The sequence below is a fragment of the Leopardus geoffroyi genome, chromosome A2 (genome assembly GCF_018350155.1).
Source record: "Leopardus geoffroyi isolate Oge1 chromosome A2, O.geoffroyi_Oge1_pat1.0, whole genome shotgun sequence".
NCBI lineage: Eukaryota > Metazoa > Chordata > Mammalia > Carnivora > Felidae > Leopardus > Leopardus geoffroyi.
The window spans coordinates 36,825,897-36,841,809 of NC_059331.1; the positions used below are offsets into that span (position 1 = coordinate 36,825,897).

Here is a 15,913-nt window from a genome sequence, read left to right on the forward strand (position 1 = left end):
ACCATGGTGGACATGTGGCTTGAGCAAGGAAGAGACTTCCGTTATTATAAGCCATTAAGACTTCAGGCCGGTTGTTACCCACAATAACATCTAGCCCATCCTAACTGGGATGCACGCACCATTCTCCTCTCTATGAGGCAGGCAGCACAGCTAACATTGGAAGCATGATGTCTGTTGTCAGATACACGTGAATTTGAGTTCCAGCTCCATCCTTTTATTAACCCCTACGGCAGGCAATTACTTGGAGTCTGGGAGCCTCCATTTCTGCTCCGTAAGATGGATGGTTACATGATCTGAGGCTTGAAGGGGATTAAATGAAATAATAAAACATGTAAATCTTTGAGTCCAGGGCCTGGCACGCACAGTGAATGCTCAGTCAATAGTAGCTGTATAGCTTTATGTCCTGATTGTAACATTCAGAAAAGCTGCAACTGGTTACAAAAGAAAAGAAGAAAGTGTTAATCCCTGTGGCCTGTGTTTCCTTTCAAACTGTTTTTCAGCAAATAGGACAATATGTATATTCATTCATACCCTGCTTTTTTCTCTTAGTAAGAAGTTGTTGTGATATTTTTATGTGACAAATAAAAGACCTGCATCTTCTTTTTAAATTATAGCACATTAGCAATCTTGACTTCCCTATTGCTGGACATTTCCATAGGTTGCCCATGGTACTGAAAACAAACGAAGCAGAATGAAAACTATCAGGATGTATTGTTTGCTAGAATAAATATTTGTTAACTTTTCTTTGCTCTGTATCTATGTACTGGGTTGCAATGTAGAATGTATTTCTTATTACAAATAATGTTTTAAAAGGTATGGAGTTGTTGATTTGAATGTTTTTCAGATTTTGAAACATTACACATCATCTTTTTTTTTTTTTTTAATTTCAGGAATAGAACTTAGTGATTCATCACTTACATATAGCACCCAGTGCTCATCCCAACAAGTGTCCTCCTTAATTCCCCTCACTCATTTAGCCCATCTTCTCACTCAACACCCAACCTGCAACCCTCCTTTTTTCCCTCTGTATTTAAGAGCTTCTTACAGTTTGTCTCCCTCTCTGTTTTAATATTATTTTCTCTTGCCTTCCCTTCTGTTCATCTGTTTTGTTTCATAAATTCTGCATATGAGTGAAATCATGTGATATTTGTCTTTGTCTTCTTTCACTTAGCATAATACACTGTAGTTCCAACCACTTTGTTGCAAATGGCAAGATTTCATTCTTTCTGATCACGGAGTAATATTCCATTGTGTATATATACGACATCTTCTTTATCCATTCATCAGTCGGTTGATATTTGGGATCTTTTCATACTTTGCCTATTGTTGGCAATGCTGCTATGAACATTGAGGTGCTGGTGACCCTTTGAATCAGCAGTCCTGCAGCCTTTGGATAAATACCTAGTAGTACAATTGCTGCCTCGTATGGTGGTTCTGTTTTTAATTCTTTTTTTTTTTTTTAGGATCCTTCATACTGTTTTCCAGAGTGGGTGCACCAGTTTGCATTTCCACCAGCAGTGCAAAAGGGTTCCTTTTCTATGCATGCTCACCAACATCATTTGTTGTCTGAGTTATTACTTTTAGCCATTCTGACAGGTGTGAGGTGGTATCTCCTTGTGGTTTGGATTTGTATTTCTCTGATGATGAGTAATGTTGAGCATCTTGTTTTCTTTCTGTTAGCCATCTGGATATCTTCTTTACAAAAGCGTCTATTCCTGTCTTGTGCCCATTTCTTCATTGCATTATTTGAGAGGTGTTGCACTTTATTAGTTTTTATAGGTGTTGGATACTCATCTTTTTATGTGATATGTCTTTTGTAAGTATCTTTTACCATTCTGTCGGTTGCCTTTTAGTTTTGCTGATTGTTTGTTTCCCTCGCCGTTCAAAAGTGTTTACCTTGATGATGTCCCAATAGTTCGTTTTTGCTTTTGTTTCACTTGCCTCCAGAGTCGTGTTGAGTAAGAAGTTGCTGCGGCCAAGATCAAAGAGGTTTTTGCCTGCTTTCCCCTTGAGGATTTTGATGGCTTCCTGTCTTACATTAGGTCTTTCATGCATTTTGAGTTGATTTTTGTGTATGGTGTAAGAAAGCGGTCCAGGTTCATTCTTCTGCATGTCACTGTCCAGTTTTCCCAGCACCACTTGCGGAAGAGACTGTCTTTATTCCATTGGATATTCTTTCCTGCTTTGTCAAAGATTAGTTGGCCATACGTTTGTGGGTCCCTTTCTGGGTTCGCTAATGTGTCCCATTCTCTATTCTGTTCTTGTGCCAGTACCATAGTGTCTTGATGATTACAGCTTTGTAATGCAGCTAGCAATCCAGAATTGTGATGCCTCTAGCTTTGGTTTTCTTTTTCAAGATTTCTTTGGCTATTCAGAGTCTTTTCTGGTTCCATACAAATTTTATGATTGTTTGTTCTAGCTCTGGGAAGAATGCTGGTGTTATTTTGGTAAGGATTGCACTGAACGTGTAGATTGCTTTGAGTATTATTGACATTTTAACAACTGTAAAATTGTTCTTCCACTCCATGGGATGTTTTTCCATTTTCTTGTGTCTTCTTCAGTTTCTTTCCTAAGTTTTCTGTAGTTTTCAGTGTATCCATTTTTCACCCCTTTGGTTAGGTTTATCCCTAGGTATTTTATCTTTTTTGGTGCAAGTTTAAGTGGGATCAATTCCTTGATTTCGCTTTCTGCTGCTTCATTGTTGGTGTATAGCAATGCAACTGATTTCTGTACGTTGATTTTATATCCTTCAACCTTGCTGAATTCATGTATAAGTTCTAACAGTTTTTTGATGGAGTCTTTTGGGTTTTCCACATAGATTACCATGGTGTCTACAAAGAGTGAAATTTTGACTTCCTCCTTGCCGATTTGGATGCCTTTAATTTTTTTTCGTTGTCTGACTGCTGAGGCTAGGAATTCCAACCCTCTGTAATAACAGTGATGAGAATGGACATCCTTGTGGAGTTCATGACTTTAGGGGAGAAAGCTCTCATTTTTTCCCCATTGAAGATGATATTAGCAGTGTGACCTTTATGATCTTGAGGTATGATCCTTCTATCCCTGCTTTCTTGAAAGTTTTTATTTAAAAAGGGTGCCATATTTTGTCACATGCTTTCAGGAACCTCTAATGAGAGCACCATGTGGTTCTTATCCTTTCTTTTATTAATGTCAGATATCACATTGATTAATTTGTGGATATTGAACCAGTCTTGCATCCCAGGATCCATCCCACTTGATTGTGGTGAATAATTACTTTAATGTGTTTTTGGATCTGGTTGGCTAGTATCTTGTTGAGAACTGTTGCAACCATGTTCATCAGGGCAACCGATTTGTAGTTCTCCTTTTAAGTGGGGTCTTTGTCCAGTTTTGGAATCAAGGTAATGCTGGCCTTGTAGAATTCGTTTGAAAGTTTTCCTTCCATTTCTATTTTTTGGAACACCTTCAAAGGAATAGGCGGTAACTCTTCTTTAAATGTTGGGTAGAATTCCTCTGGAAAGCCATCTGGCCCTGGACTCTTTGTTGGGAGATTTTTGATTACAGATTCAATTTCTTTCCTGGTGATGGGTCTGTTCAGGTTTTCTCTTTCTTCCTGTTTCAGTTTTGGTAGTTTATATGTTTCTAGGAATTTTTCCATTTCTTCCAGATTGCCCAATTTGTTGGCGTATAACTGCTCATAGTATTCTCCTCTTATTGTTTGTATTTATGTGGTGTTTGTTGTGATATCTCCTCTTTCATTCATGATTTTATTTATTTGGGTCCTCTCCATTTTCTTTTTGATCAGTCTGGCTAGGGGTGTATCTATTTTGTTAATTCTTTCAAAGGACCCTCTTCTGGATTAGTTGATCGGTTCTACTTTTTTGAAAATTTCAATATCATTGATTTCTGCCCTAATATTAATTATTTCCCTTCTTCAGCTGGTTTTGGGCTTTATTTGCTCTTATTTCTCCAGCTCCTTTAGGTTTAAGGTTACATTGTGTATTTGAGACCGTTCTTCCTTCTTTAAGAAGGCCTGGATTGCTATATACTTGCTCTTATGACTGCCTTTCTTGCATTCCAGAGGTTTGGGGCTGTCATGTTTTCATTTTCATTGGCTTCCATGTACTTTTATATTTCCTCTTTATTTTCTTGGTTAACCCGTTCATTCTATAGTAGGATGTTCTTTAATCTCCAGGTATCCATGGTCTTTCCAAATTTTTTCGTGTGGTTTCACAGATTTCTTGTCCAGTCCCCTGCAAGTGTTTTCACTTTCTCTCTCTTTCTCTCCAGCTACGTTCAGGGAATTGCTTTTCTTGCACCATCCCCGTGGGCTGCACTCTCCCCCTTTCCTTTTCTCTGTCCTCTCTCTCCACAAACAGCTCCCTCCCCTCCCCGGCTTTTCTCTCCAGCAGTTCACCTATCCACACCACATACCTGCCATGTTCTGTGGCTCGAGTGATGCAGATTATTGTCTTAATATTCAAATCTCTTTGCTAGCTGTTCAGAATGATTTGGTGCTGATCTAACTGCATTTCCAGGATGAGACAAGCTCAGGGTCTACATCTAGAGACCACACTTATAGTGATCAAACTCAATTTTTGGCTTACCTGAGGGTGGATGTGGCATCATCCCATTGTTCTAATAAGTATTTCTCCCACTTACTGGTGAGGATGAGTGTTCCTTGTTTTTAATATGCTTCCTGATCCTTCATATTTTTATCAGCTGTTTATTGGTTGTCTCCCAGAAGGAATACTTAGGTATGAATCAGGAGATGTGACCTTCCACTCAGACTGAGAAGTAACAAGACAGTTCATAAATCTTGTGTAGGGGAGTACTCTGGATGCAGGATTAGAAATTGCTGTCCAGCTTCCCTGTCTCTCCTTTTACACCACCCAAGTTACATAAACACGTCTCACACATCATCTCATCTTCCAAAATAGACATTTTCTTTATTTCAGCATCTTGTTTTTAGTGCCCATTCAGTGAATCAACTCCTTGAAATTTAACCACCCGTCACAGCTCTTATCTGATACCAAGAGATTGGTCTTCAAGGGGGCATAGTTGGATACAACAAGGTCCACAAGTGGGACCATAGCCTCATTGACTACCATGCACTGGGACTTAGATGTGTATGATGGATAGAAAATGTCCTTGACAGTCAGTTGAAGGGTTCCAGGCATAAAGGTGGTTCCTGAAAATGGCAAACGAGAAGGCTTCAATCATATCTTTAAAGTAGATACCATTACCGTAACCATCCTGGCAGGCACATGAGATCTCTTTCAATACTAGCCTTCCAGGCTATCACCTCTCCATTGGGCCAGCACCCAAATAGCAGCTTTGGTGGAAATGGACTCTGAGCCCTCTGAGCATTGTTGCCATTACCTTTTCCTCTCAAGCGGTCAATAATTTACATGGGTAGGTGTCAGATTAATTGCTATTTGCAAGACAGCCTGATTTTGAAACTGTGTGATGCAAGGGGGTTGTGGAAACTTCCTCTATGTTGGTGCCTCTTGTGTGAAAATAGCCACTGCTGTGGATTCCTGGATTTGCACTGGACACAAACATTCCTTCCTCTTTTCTTCTGGCTGTTTGATAGTGTTTCTTCCATCCATTTATCACATATTTGGGGACTATTAAGTGACTGACACATGCAGGGTACACCTGTCTGCCGCAGGCTGCTTATGATTATGTCAAGCAGAGGCTTCCCTTGATTTCACAAGCTTAGAATATTTCTGGGAGAATTAGAATATTTCTGGGAACAACTGATGATGACAATGTCTGTCTTGTACTAAAGCTTACAGACCCTATTACAGGCCTCTTGGTTTTGGAAAAGCATCTGGTGTACCAGTGTGGGCCTTGGCCACACCTCCCACCTTTGTCTTTTGTGTCTCAGATGGAAATATCTTAAGGACAATAATAAAAAGTCCCTGTTCAAAACTGATGGTTGCCAGAGCACAAGAAACAACGAGTGTTGGCAAAGGTGTAGAGAAAGAAGAACCCTCTTGCATTGTTGTTGGAAATGCAAACTGCTGCAGCCATTCTTGAAAACAGTATGGAGGGTCCTCAAATAGTTAAAATAGGAGTGCCTGGGTGGCTCATTCAGTTAAGCATTCAACTCTTGATTTCAGCTAAGGTCTTTATCTCATGGTTCATGAGATTGAGCCCTGCCTCAGGTTCCACGCTGACAGCATTGATCCTGCTTGGGATTCTCTCTCTCCCCCCTCTCTCTCTGCCCCTGCCCCCGATCACATACACACACTCCTTCTCAAATGAACATTTTTAAAAAGTTAACAATAGAACTGCCCTACAATTCAGCAATTGCAGTACTAGGTATTCACCCAAAGAATACAAAAATACCAACTCAAAAGGATACATGCACCCCGATGTTTATAGCAGCATTGCCTCAACAGCCAAAGTATGGGTGGAGCCCAAATGGCCATTGAACAATGAATGGATAATGAAGAAGCGGTGTATATGTATATAATGGAATATTACTCAGACTACAGAAAGAATGAAATCTTGCCATTTGCAAAGACATGGATGGAAGTAGTTTATGAACTAGTTCATAAGTGAAGTAAGTAAAATAAGTCAGAGAAAGACAAATATGTGATTTCACTCCCATGTGGAATATAAGAAATAAAACAGATGATCATAGGGGAAGGGAAGGTAAAATAAGATGAAAACAGCGAGGGAGGCAAACCCTGAGAGACTTCTAACTATAGAGAACAAACTGAGTATTGGTGGATGGGAAGTGGTTGGGGGGATGGGCTAAATGGTTGATGGGCATTAAGGAGCCCACTTGTGATGACCGCTGGCTGTTATGTGTAAGTGATGAATCACTAAATTCTACTCCTGCAACCAGTACTACACTACATGTTAACTAAGTTGGATTTAAATAAAATCTTGGAAGGAGGGGCGCCTGGGTGGCTCAATCCGTTGAGCGTCCGATATTGGCTCAGGTCACGAACTCGCAGTCTGTGTTTGAGCCCCGTGTCAGGCTCTGTGTTGACAGCTGGGAGCCTGGAGCCTGCTTGGGATTCTGTGTCTCCTTCTCTCTCTGCCGCTCCCCCGCTCATGCTCTGTCTGTCTGTCTCTCTCTCTCTCTCTCTCAAAAATAAATAAACATTAAACAAATTTTAAATAAAATCCTGGAAGGAAAAAAATCAATGTTGGCAAAGATGTAGAGAAATCAGAACTTTCAAACACTGCTTGTGGAAATGTGAAATGGTACAGCTACTCTGGAAAACAGTTCGGCAATTTCTTAAGTTAAAAATGGAGTTGCCATATGGCACAGCAATTTCATTCCAAGGTATAAACCCAAGAGAATTGAAGACATATATTCCCACAAAAACTTCTACATAAATGTTCATAGGAGCACTATTCACAATTCCTGAAATGTGGAAACAACCCAGTTGTTCATCAACTGGTGACCAGATACATCAAAGGTGGTAAAACCGTACAAGGGGATATTGTCTAGTCATCAAAAGGCATGCAGTACTGTCACATGTGTAGATGAACTTCAAGAACATTGTGCTAAGTGAAAGAAGCAAAAGTCCATGTCTTGTATAATTCCATTTATATGAAACCTCCAGAACAGGCAGAACCAAGAGACATAAGTAGATTAGTGGTTGCCAGGGAATTGGCGTGGGAGGAATTGAGATACGGGCTTTCTTCTCAGAATGATAATAATATTTTAGACTTAGTGGTAATAGTTGTGCAACATCAGGACTATAATAAAAGCCACTGGATTGTCCATTTTAAAATGGTCAGAATGACGGCTTTTAAGTGTTGTCAATTTCACCTTTTTTTTTTTACATTTTTTTCATTTTTTAGTATGTTTTAAATATGAAATTTATTGTCAACTTGGTTTCCATACAACACCCAGTGCTCATCCCAACAGGTGCCCTCCTCGATGCCCACCACCCACTTTCCCTCTCTCCCACCCCCCATCAACCCTCAGTTTTTTCTCAGTTTTTAAGAGTCTCTTAGGGTTTGGCTCCTCCTTCTCTAACATTTTTTTAAAAAAATAAAAAATTGAAAGCTTCAAAAAATAAAAATAAAAATAACCAAAAAGGAGCATTTCAAACATAAAGAACAAGAAACACATGTCCCTGGTTTCCATAAGATTAAAGTCATACAGTCTTGCAGATACTAAGACATGAGATAAAGTCTGTAAGTTTCTGGAATGTCATTGGCCATGATGATTTATGATGCTTCGTGTGAAAAAAACATATGTAATCCTGCACTGACTGTTCCTTCCTCAGAGAAGTCTCTTCTTTGTGAAGATTTTGTATCCTGGGTGGCTATCTTAACTTGGGCTTCAATGAAAGCCTTCTCCCTTCTCTCTAAAATTAAAAAGAAAAAAAAAACAACTTTTATTCACTTTGAATCAACATAGTTGTTTTGTAGTGTTGTTCAACTCTCCTATTCCCTGGTTGATCTTTTGTGTAGTTGTTCTATCCATGATTCAAAGTGGGATATTGAAATCTCATTCTGGGAAGTATACTTCTGAATAAAAAAGGAGAGTTTAGAGTAATGACGCTGCTTTCCTTGGTGACCCTTTCCCAAAGTATCGTCCTAAACTATTTTTGAGCAGAAGCAATACAATGAAAACAAAGGTATAGTCCCCCAGAGTGGCTTCTTTGCAGTGGGAATATGCATGTTGTGCTACCTCCTTGCAGCATCCTTTTCCTGATTTTCTAGCTGAAGGGAGTTTCTTTTCCTTCTGAACTCCTTGTCAATTTACCGAGGACCTTCCTGATTGCATTAAATTGCTCCTTCATCGATCTCATCTCCCCTAGGAGTGTTTCAGCCCCTCTGAGGGTAGAACTTTGTCTCAGTCATCCTTAGCTCCATCTTCTTGCTCAGTGGCTTTCATTCTATGGACTTTTGATAACATTTCAGAATACACGTTCAGAAGAAACGTATCATTGCTATTTGCCCAAAGAGTGGTTTCAAAAATGTATTATTTCACATGTGGTTTAGAGTATGGACTGTGGAGCTGGGGTCAAGATGGCAGCATGGGAGGATCCGGAACTCACCTCTTCCCATGAACACAAGGATTCAACAGCTGCTTATGGAACAATTCCCTCTGAAAAGGATCGGAAAGATAGCTTAACAGTGTCTGTAAAATAACGGATAAAAGCACAAAATATATGGAAACAGGAGAGGCAGAGACACAGTCTCACAAGAAACCCCACTCCAGGTGTGGTGACCCACAGTCAGGAGGATCTCATAATACAGAAGTTGTCCCAGAGGACTGAGGGTTTTGTGAGCTACGTCAGGCACCCCAACTCTTGGGAACTACATGGCAAAGATGAGCCTCCAAGCATAGGGCCTTCAAAAAATAGGACTTACTTCCTGAAGTACCCAAGGGCTTCTGTTGAGCCGTGGTGTGGCTCACTCCTGTCTTGTCTTCTATGTGCCTCCCACACCTGGCATTCTCAAGGATACCTGCTCTTTGAATGCTCTTCAGGGTTTTTTGTTTTTTAACTACAAGCCTATTCTCAGGCAAAAGCAATAGGCTGAGCCATTCGTGGGAACTTATAATGACAAACACTTCATGGGAAATCTCCAGGGAACATGTGCTTTGAGTTTCCTAGGAACCTCCTAATTCCAAAAAATATTTATATTTTGGAGCCTCTCAGAGGCTAAGATTTCCTTGAGGTGATAAATGGCCTACAAGGTAGTTAAGTACTCTCTATGGATAATTTGTGTTTCATTTTCACAAAAACCATAAGTCTGAATCTTACTGTGCCCATTTCACAAATAAGGAAACTGAGGCTCAGAGAGGGATGATATTACAAAAGTGGCAGTTCGTGGAGCTGAGATGAAACCTTAGGCCTGTTCATAGACCCCCCACACAATGGGAAGAATTCAGGCATCCGATGGACATCCTTTTACCATCTCTCCATTCTGTGAATGACTGAGACTGGAATCCCATAGGAGCCTCTGTCTTGGAGTCAGAAAATTTGAAGGCCCAAGTAGCAGTTTTTCTCTTTGGTCCTCATCAGGCACACCAGGTCACAGAGAAGATTTGAAACCAGCTCCACATTTGTCTCAGGGAACCACCTAGGCAAGTTGGAGAAAAGGCAGTGTGTCGGTACGTGTCTCAGAGAGATCGTCTTTGAGGTCATAGTGCCGAGAATGAATCCATAAGGTCAACAATTTCTTTATGAATACAAACAAGAGTCAGACTGCTGGAGAGAAAGAAATTGAACACAAATATCTACCAATTTCAGCAACAGACTCTATTAAGGGACTTGAGATATTGGGAGGATGGGGGAGCTGTTGTCTCTGTCTCCTCTGAGAACTGCTTACCGTTTGCAATTTCGATGCCAGCTCTGGGGCAGGAGGAACTTTCCCAGACTTGGAACAAACCAAGTACTGGATCACTTTCATTGGCTCCTAGGCCTAAAAGACAATCTCCTTTGCCTGTGGAAGGTGGGGCTTGGGGGCCGTGAGGCAAAATGAAACAATGAATAGATCTTGACTTTTAATAGTATGTCAAGAGAAATAGGCCACAGACTATAGCGCCAGGTGTGGTAGACTTTAAGATAACAGACACAGAAGTCGAGTAAGATTTTATCACAAAGGCTTGCACTGATGAAAGAGATTGCTCGTCAGTCACAAGAGCACTGAGCCCTGAACACTGAACCCACAAAAATGTCAAGGTTTCTTTTAAAAACTGTCACATTGAAAGTCTGTAACTTTCCTCTAGATATTGTCTAGATATTGTCTAGTCCTCTAGATATTGTCCCATAAGACTGTCTCATAACAAAGTTTGTAGCATTTAGATCGTAAGTGGAGACCTTATGGTACTCAGCAGAAGAGGGAAAGGTAGACCTTAGAGTCTCGAGTTAGCAAAATCTAAGAAGGTTATTTAAAAGGAGGTATTGATAATATACATTTCAAAGCAGTCCCAGTATTTAACAAAATATCGAACATGTATCCTTTGTTGGAACTTTAACTTCATTTTTCTAACTGTGTGATGTGTAAATTTATCTGTTTCAGGTGGTTGGCGCTCTTCTTCCCAATTCCCATCCACGTTTGCAAACATAGAAAAGAGTAAACAATGACTGCTTTGGGTTATTGATAGATTTATTCAAGTTCTACAAACTCAGGATTAGTGATTTTCGTTTGATGATACTGGCATATCATCAATTTACTCAACATTAGAACAAAAATACTTGTAACAAATCATGAGAGTTCAAATGCTGTTATTAGCTTCCTACTGTCTACAATATGAACACATTCTTTAGAGTAATGTCTGGTTAGATATAGGTTCGGTTGCTTCAACAAACACACCCAGTAATATATTCGTTCCTTCCTGAATAGTCTGGGCATATGCAGTCCATAGCTGGCTTAGCAGCTCCACCCTCTCAGGGACTCAGGTTCCTTCTGTGAAGGTGCTTCACCACCTCTAGGGTAGAACTGAGAGGACTCAGCATCATGTCCACATCCAGGAAGTGGGAAGTGAACGTGGGAAAGGGGAGGACATGCCTCTAGCTTCAGAGAATAACCAGAAAGTTTTCCATATCACTTCTGCTCCCATTTAATTGGTCTGAACTTAGTCACCTGGCTGTACATAGCTTCATGAGAGGCTGGGAAATGTGGTCTTTCTTTTTGAGTGGTTATGTGTTCAGCCAGAAATAGGGCATTCCATTTCTATGAGAGAACTGAGGGCATGACTATTGAGTGACCACTAACAGTTTCTGTCAGGGTCTACCCCTTTGATTAAACAACTGTCCGCAAATACACACAGAGCATCATCCCCACTCATAGAACATTGTCATATTCAAGAAATAAAACCTCCAGGTCTCATAGAATGACTACATCTGGGTCAAAATTTAGTATCTCTTGTTACTCCTTGGTTCTCTCCATTCGATAGGGATAGAGTTCCTATCTGACAAACTATAAACTAAAGCATGAGTTATGTCTAGTCTCCAAACCAACCAATATATATCCCTGGAGTAGGATATTGCTATAAAAACTCCAATACTGGAAAGAGAAGAGCGAATAATGAGGTAACATAAGTCCCTAGCAATGATCCAACTCCCCTAGGCATGAATTATGACAGAACCCTGTCCTGGCACTCTTTGGGGTCTCAGTTCATTCAGTAGGTCCTGATTCTGCTGTCTGGGAGGCGTTGCTTCCTCTACTGTCATCTTTAACTTTTGTCTTTCCCTCTGGAACATTCTTTCATGTTCATCATCCTCTGTGGACAAATCTGAAGTGGCTGTTTGGAAGAATATACACTTCTTGAGGATAGGATGGCTTTTGCAGCCCACTTCCTGCTGCGCAGAAAGGGGATCATAAGGATTGTATTAGAGGTCAAACTAGTCTATGCCTTATTGACAATGGCGTTACAAGAAAGGATATGCTCTCTCCTCCCCATTTTCCTAGGCTATGGTTTCTTTTGCAAGAAAATTCCCTCAAACATTTAGGCTTCTGGTCTACTTTTATGTCTGTCAAATTCTGTATGTAAATAATCAAACTGAAATATTTTGTTCAGGCATCGTTTTGGGGCCTGAAAACTCTGGTCTTCTGTGTAGCTTGTTCTGGGCTTTACCAAGTCTCCCTACTAAATCAATGACGGCTATTTTGCACTTCGCCAATTTACCTTGAGTCAGCCATATTGGGGAGGTGACTGAGAAAGGCTTGGGTGTCCTGTCCTGCTTAGGCTACCTATTGAAAGCCACTTGTAATTCCTTCAGTTTGGGGTGCAGAAGTTTTTGCCTCTCTCAGGCTTTGGAGGCACTAGTCACTCTCGTTGCCGCCAAATTGGATTGTCATCTACAGGCAGAAAGAGCTTCCTTAGAAAAGCTGTATACCCGTGAATCAGTGCTGGCAGACTGGCTGACCCTAGCCTGAGATCTGTTTGTGGCAGGTTCCTGGTGAAAGTGGCAAAATGCATCCCACAGACACCAACATTCCAAATATTTCGATTAATTTCTTCTTGAGTTTCAGGTTCTGATGGCATGTGATCCGCCATGAGAATGATCATAGACAACAGCTTAGTGTTTTGTCACAACATAAAAACTGTCACCAGACTTGCAGCCTGTAATACCTGTGCCTTCCCACCTACTGCCTGCCCACCAAACATATGCCACTTATGTTGGGTTCTAAACCATCAGCCACTCCCTTCTTGTATCAAATTCTGTAATAGTTTGGATATAGAGCAGGTTGCTCTAACAGGGGCTATAAATAACCGTGGCTTCAACAAAATATGTATTTCTCTTTCATGTAACAGTCTAGGTATATGTTCAAACCCAGAATGGTTACCCTGTAGTGTCAGATACCCAGGATTCTGTATGGTTGCTCTGTGGTTCCTTACTGACAAGGTCAAAGATGACTCAGCACAGCAGATCTGCTTGCAGCCAGCAGGCAAGGAAAATGCGGAGGGGAGAGCACATCCTTTCTTTTAACACCATTGCCCATAGCACACCTCACTTCCATTTGCATTCTGTTGACCATAACTTCACACTTCCTGGTAATGTAAAGGCTTAGTCTACAAAGCCATGTACCCAACTAAATATCAGGAATTCTCTCAATATGAGAGAAGGTGGGAATGGATGTTAGGTGGCAACAAGCAGTACTGTTGACAAGTCAATGATCTTGACTCCACTCTTCACTTCCCCGCCTCTCCTCAACATATGGTCATCTGGGTTCTGGCCTTCACCTCCCAGTTGTATCCTTCCCACCAAGGTCATCCTGTCGTAGCTCAATGCAAGTTGTCTCTTGCCCTTCTCGATCCCACTGTAGCAACTGACCCATTAGACCTCTCCCTCTCTCCCAACCCCAATAGCTAATCATCAAGACCTCTCACTTGTATGTCTTGAAACAATTGCCTCATCTTCCCACTACTTCCAGTCTTGCGCAACTAACATAGGCCAGGCCACCATCATCTCACGCACAGCCTTAAAATTGGCCTGTTTACTTTTCCTGCCACCCACTTCCATTTCACGTCAACTCATTCTCCATCTCCAATCAGAATGATCTTTTAACAATGAAAGCTCAGCAATCAGTCAGTGAATGATTGAAATTCTTCAATGGCCTCTCAGTACTTTCCGGAAAAAGCACAAAGTTCTTTACTGGTTTGCAAGGTCCTGCAGAAACAGGCTTTGGTTACTTGTCCAGCTTCATCTCTTAAAATAAGCCTGTATTCTCTCCTCACCTTTTTGCTCCAGGTATACTGAAGTACCACGTATGTATCTATTTCCCAGGTCCTCTTATACCTCTGGTGGCTGTTACTATGTTTCAGGCATTATCCAGAGTCATTTTCACACATTGGAATTTTGTTCATTTATCTCTTTATTTTGGTCTTCATTTACTTACTTATTTATTAGTTTTGATGAATAAAAATTTTATGTAATTGAGACTTACAATGTGATATGTTGATATATGCATGCACTGTGAAGTGATAACCACAATGAAACTAGGTAACATATCCATCACCACCCATAGCTACTTTGTTTTTGTGGTGTGGTTAGAATGCTTGAGATCTGCTCTCTTAGTAAATTTCAAATATACGATATGGTATTGTTAACTGTAGTCACAGTACTGTACGTTAGGTCGCTAGAACTTGTGCATCTTACAATGGAAAGTTTGTACGTTTTGATCAGTATCTCCCCCTTTTGCCCATCCTCCAGCCTCTGGTAACGACCCTTCAACTCTCTGTCTCTACAAGTTTAACTTTTCTTTAGACGAAGATTTCACATGTGCATGAGATTATACAATATCTGTCTGTTTGCGTCTGACTAATTTCACTTAGAATCATGTCCTCTGGGTTCACCCACGTTGTCAGAAATGGTAGAATTTCCTTCTTTTTTTCTGGCCAGATACTATTTCACTGAATGCACAGGCCATTTTTCTTTATTTTGATGGGCACTTAAAGTTGTTTCCATATCTTGGCTACTGAATAATATTGCAATGAACATGGGAGTAGAGATGTCTCATTGAGATAGTGATCTACACCCAGAAGTGGGATTGCTGGATCATATGGTATTTCTATTTTTAACTTTTTGAGAACCTCCAAACTGTTTTCCACAATGGCTGTACCAATTTACATTCCTGGAAATAGTGCTTAAGGGTTCACTTTTCCTCCACATCCTTGCCCACAGTTGTTATCTTTTGACTTTCGGAGAATAGGCATCCTAACAAACAGGTGTGAGGTAATAGCTCATTGTGGTTTTGGTTTGCTTTTCCCTGACAATTAGCGATGTTGAGCATCTTTTCTTATACCGGTTAGCCTTTTGTATGTCTTCTTTGGAAAATGTCTATTTGGGTCCTTGCCCTCTTTTTCACCCTGTTATATGGTTTCTTTGCTGTTGACTTTGGGAAAATCGTAAGAGGAGACTTTATTTAAAATGGAAGTGTTGAATTACTCTATTGTATACCTGAAACGAATGCAACACTGTATGCTAATGAACTGGAAAGAAAATAAAACCTTAAAGAAAATGGAGTCAGGGGGCCAGAAGGGGGAAGCTCTACCACGTGTCATTTCCTGCAGACCCACTGGAAGGAGACATATCTCGTAAGCTGATACCTCTTCAGCTACTGCTATACTACCTCAGCAAGAGGAAGAAAGGTCTTTCTTCTTTCCAGATGATGGCCCAGCTGATGAGAGACTGTCACAACTTACGCAATGAAAAGCCACTATACTTGGACCTCCCAGTTTACTCCAATGGACTTTTACTATATCATAGCCCTCCCAATTTCTCCCTTTCCTCTATAAAAGTGTTCCTGTCCTTTGTTCTCCAGACTTGCTATAGCTTCCTTCTCCCAAGTGGCAGTTCTCTGCTATTCCTAAATAAGCCATTTTCTTTTCCTGGTAACATAACTGGTAGTTTTATTTTTAAGGTTAACTATTCATGTGAACTCCTTATTTGTTTTGTATATTAACTCTTTCTTGGAGATGGTCTGCAAATGTATTCTC

The 15,913-nt window shown here is 40.5% G+C and overlaps 1 protein-coding gene across 1 annotated transcript in view; it reads right to left on the reverse strand.

Moving 5' to 3' along the window:
* Positions 1–9,923: 9,923 nt before the first annotated feature.
* LOC123605856 (protein shisa-9-like) overlaps positions 9,924–15,913 on the reverse strand; it is a 153,980-nt gene continuing 147,990 nt past the window's right edge. Inside the window, exon 4 of the transcript XR_006715942.1 lies at positions 9,924–10,047. The gene's annotated coding sequence lies outside the window, so the exon portion shown is untranslated. The remainder of the gene's footprint in view (positions 10,048–15,913) is intronic.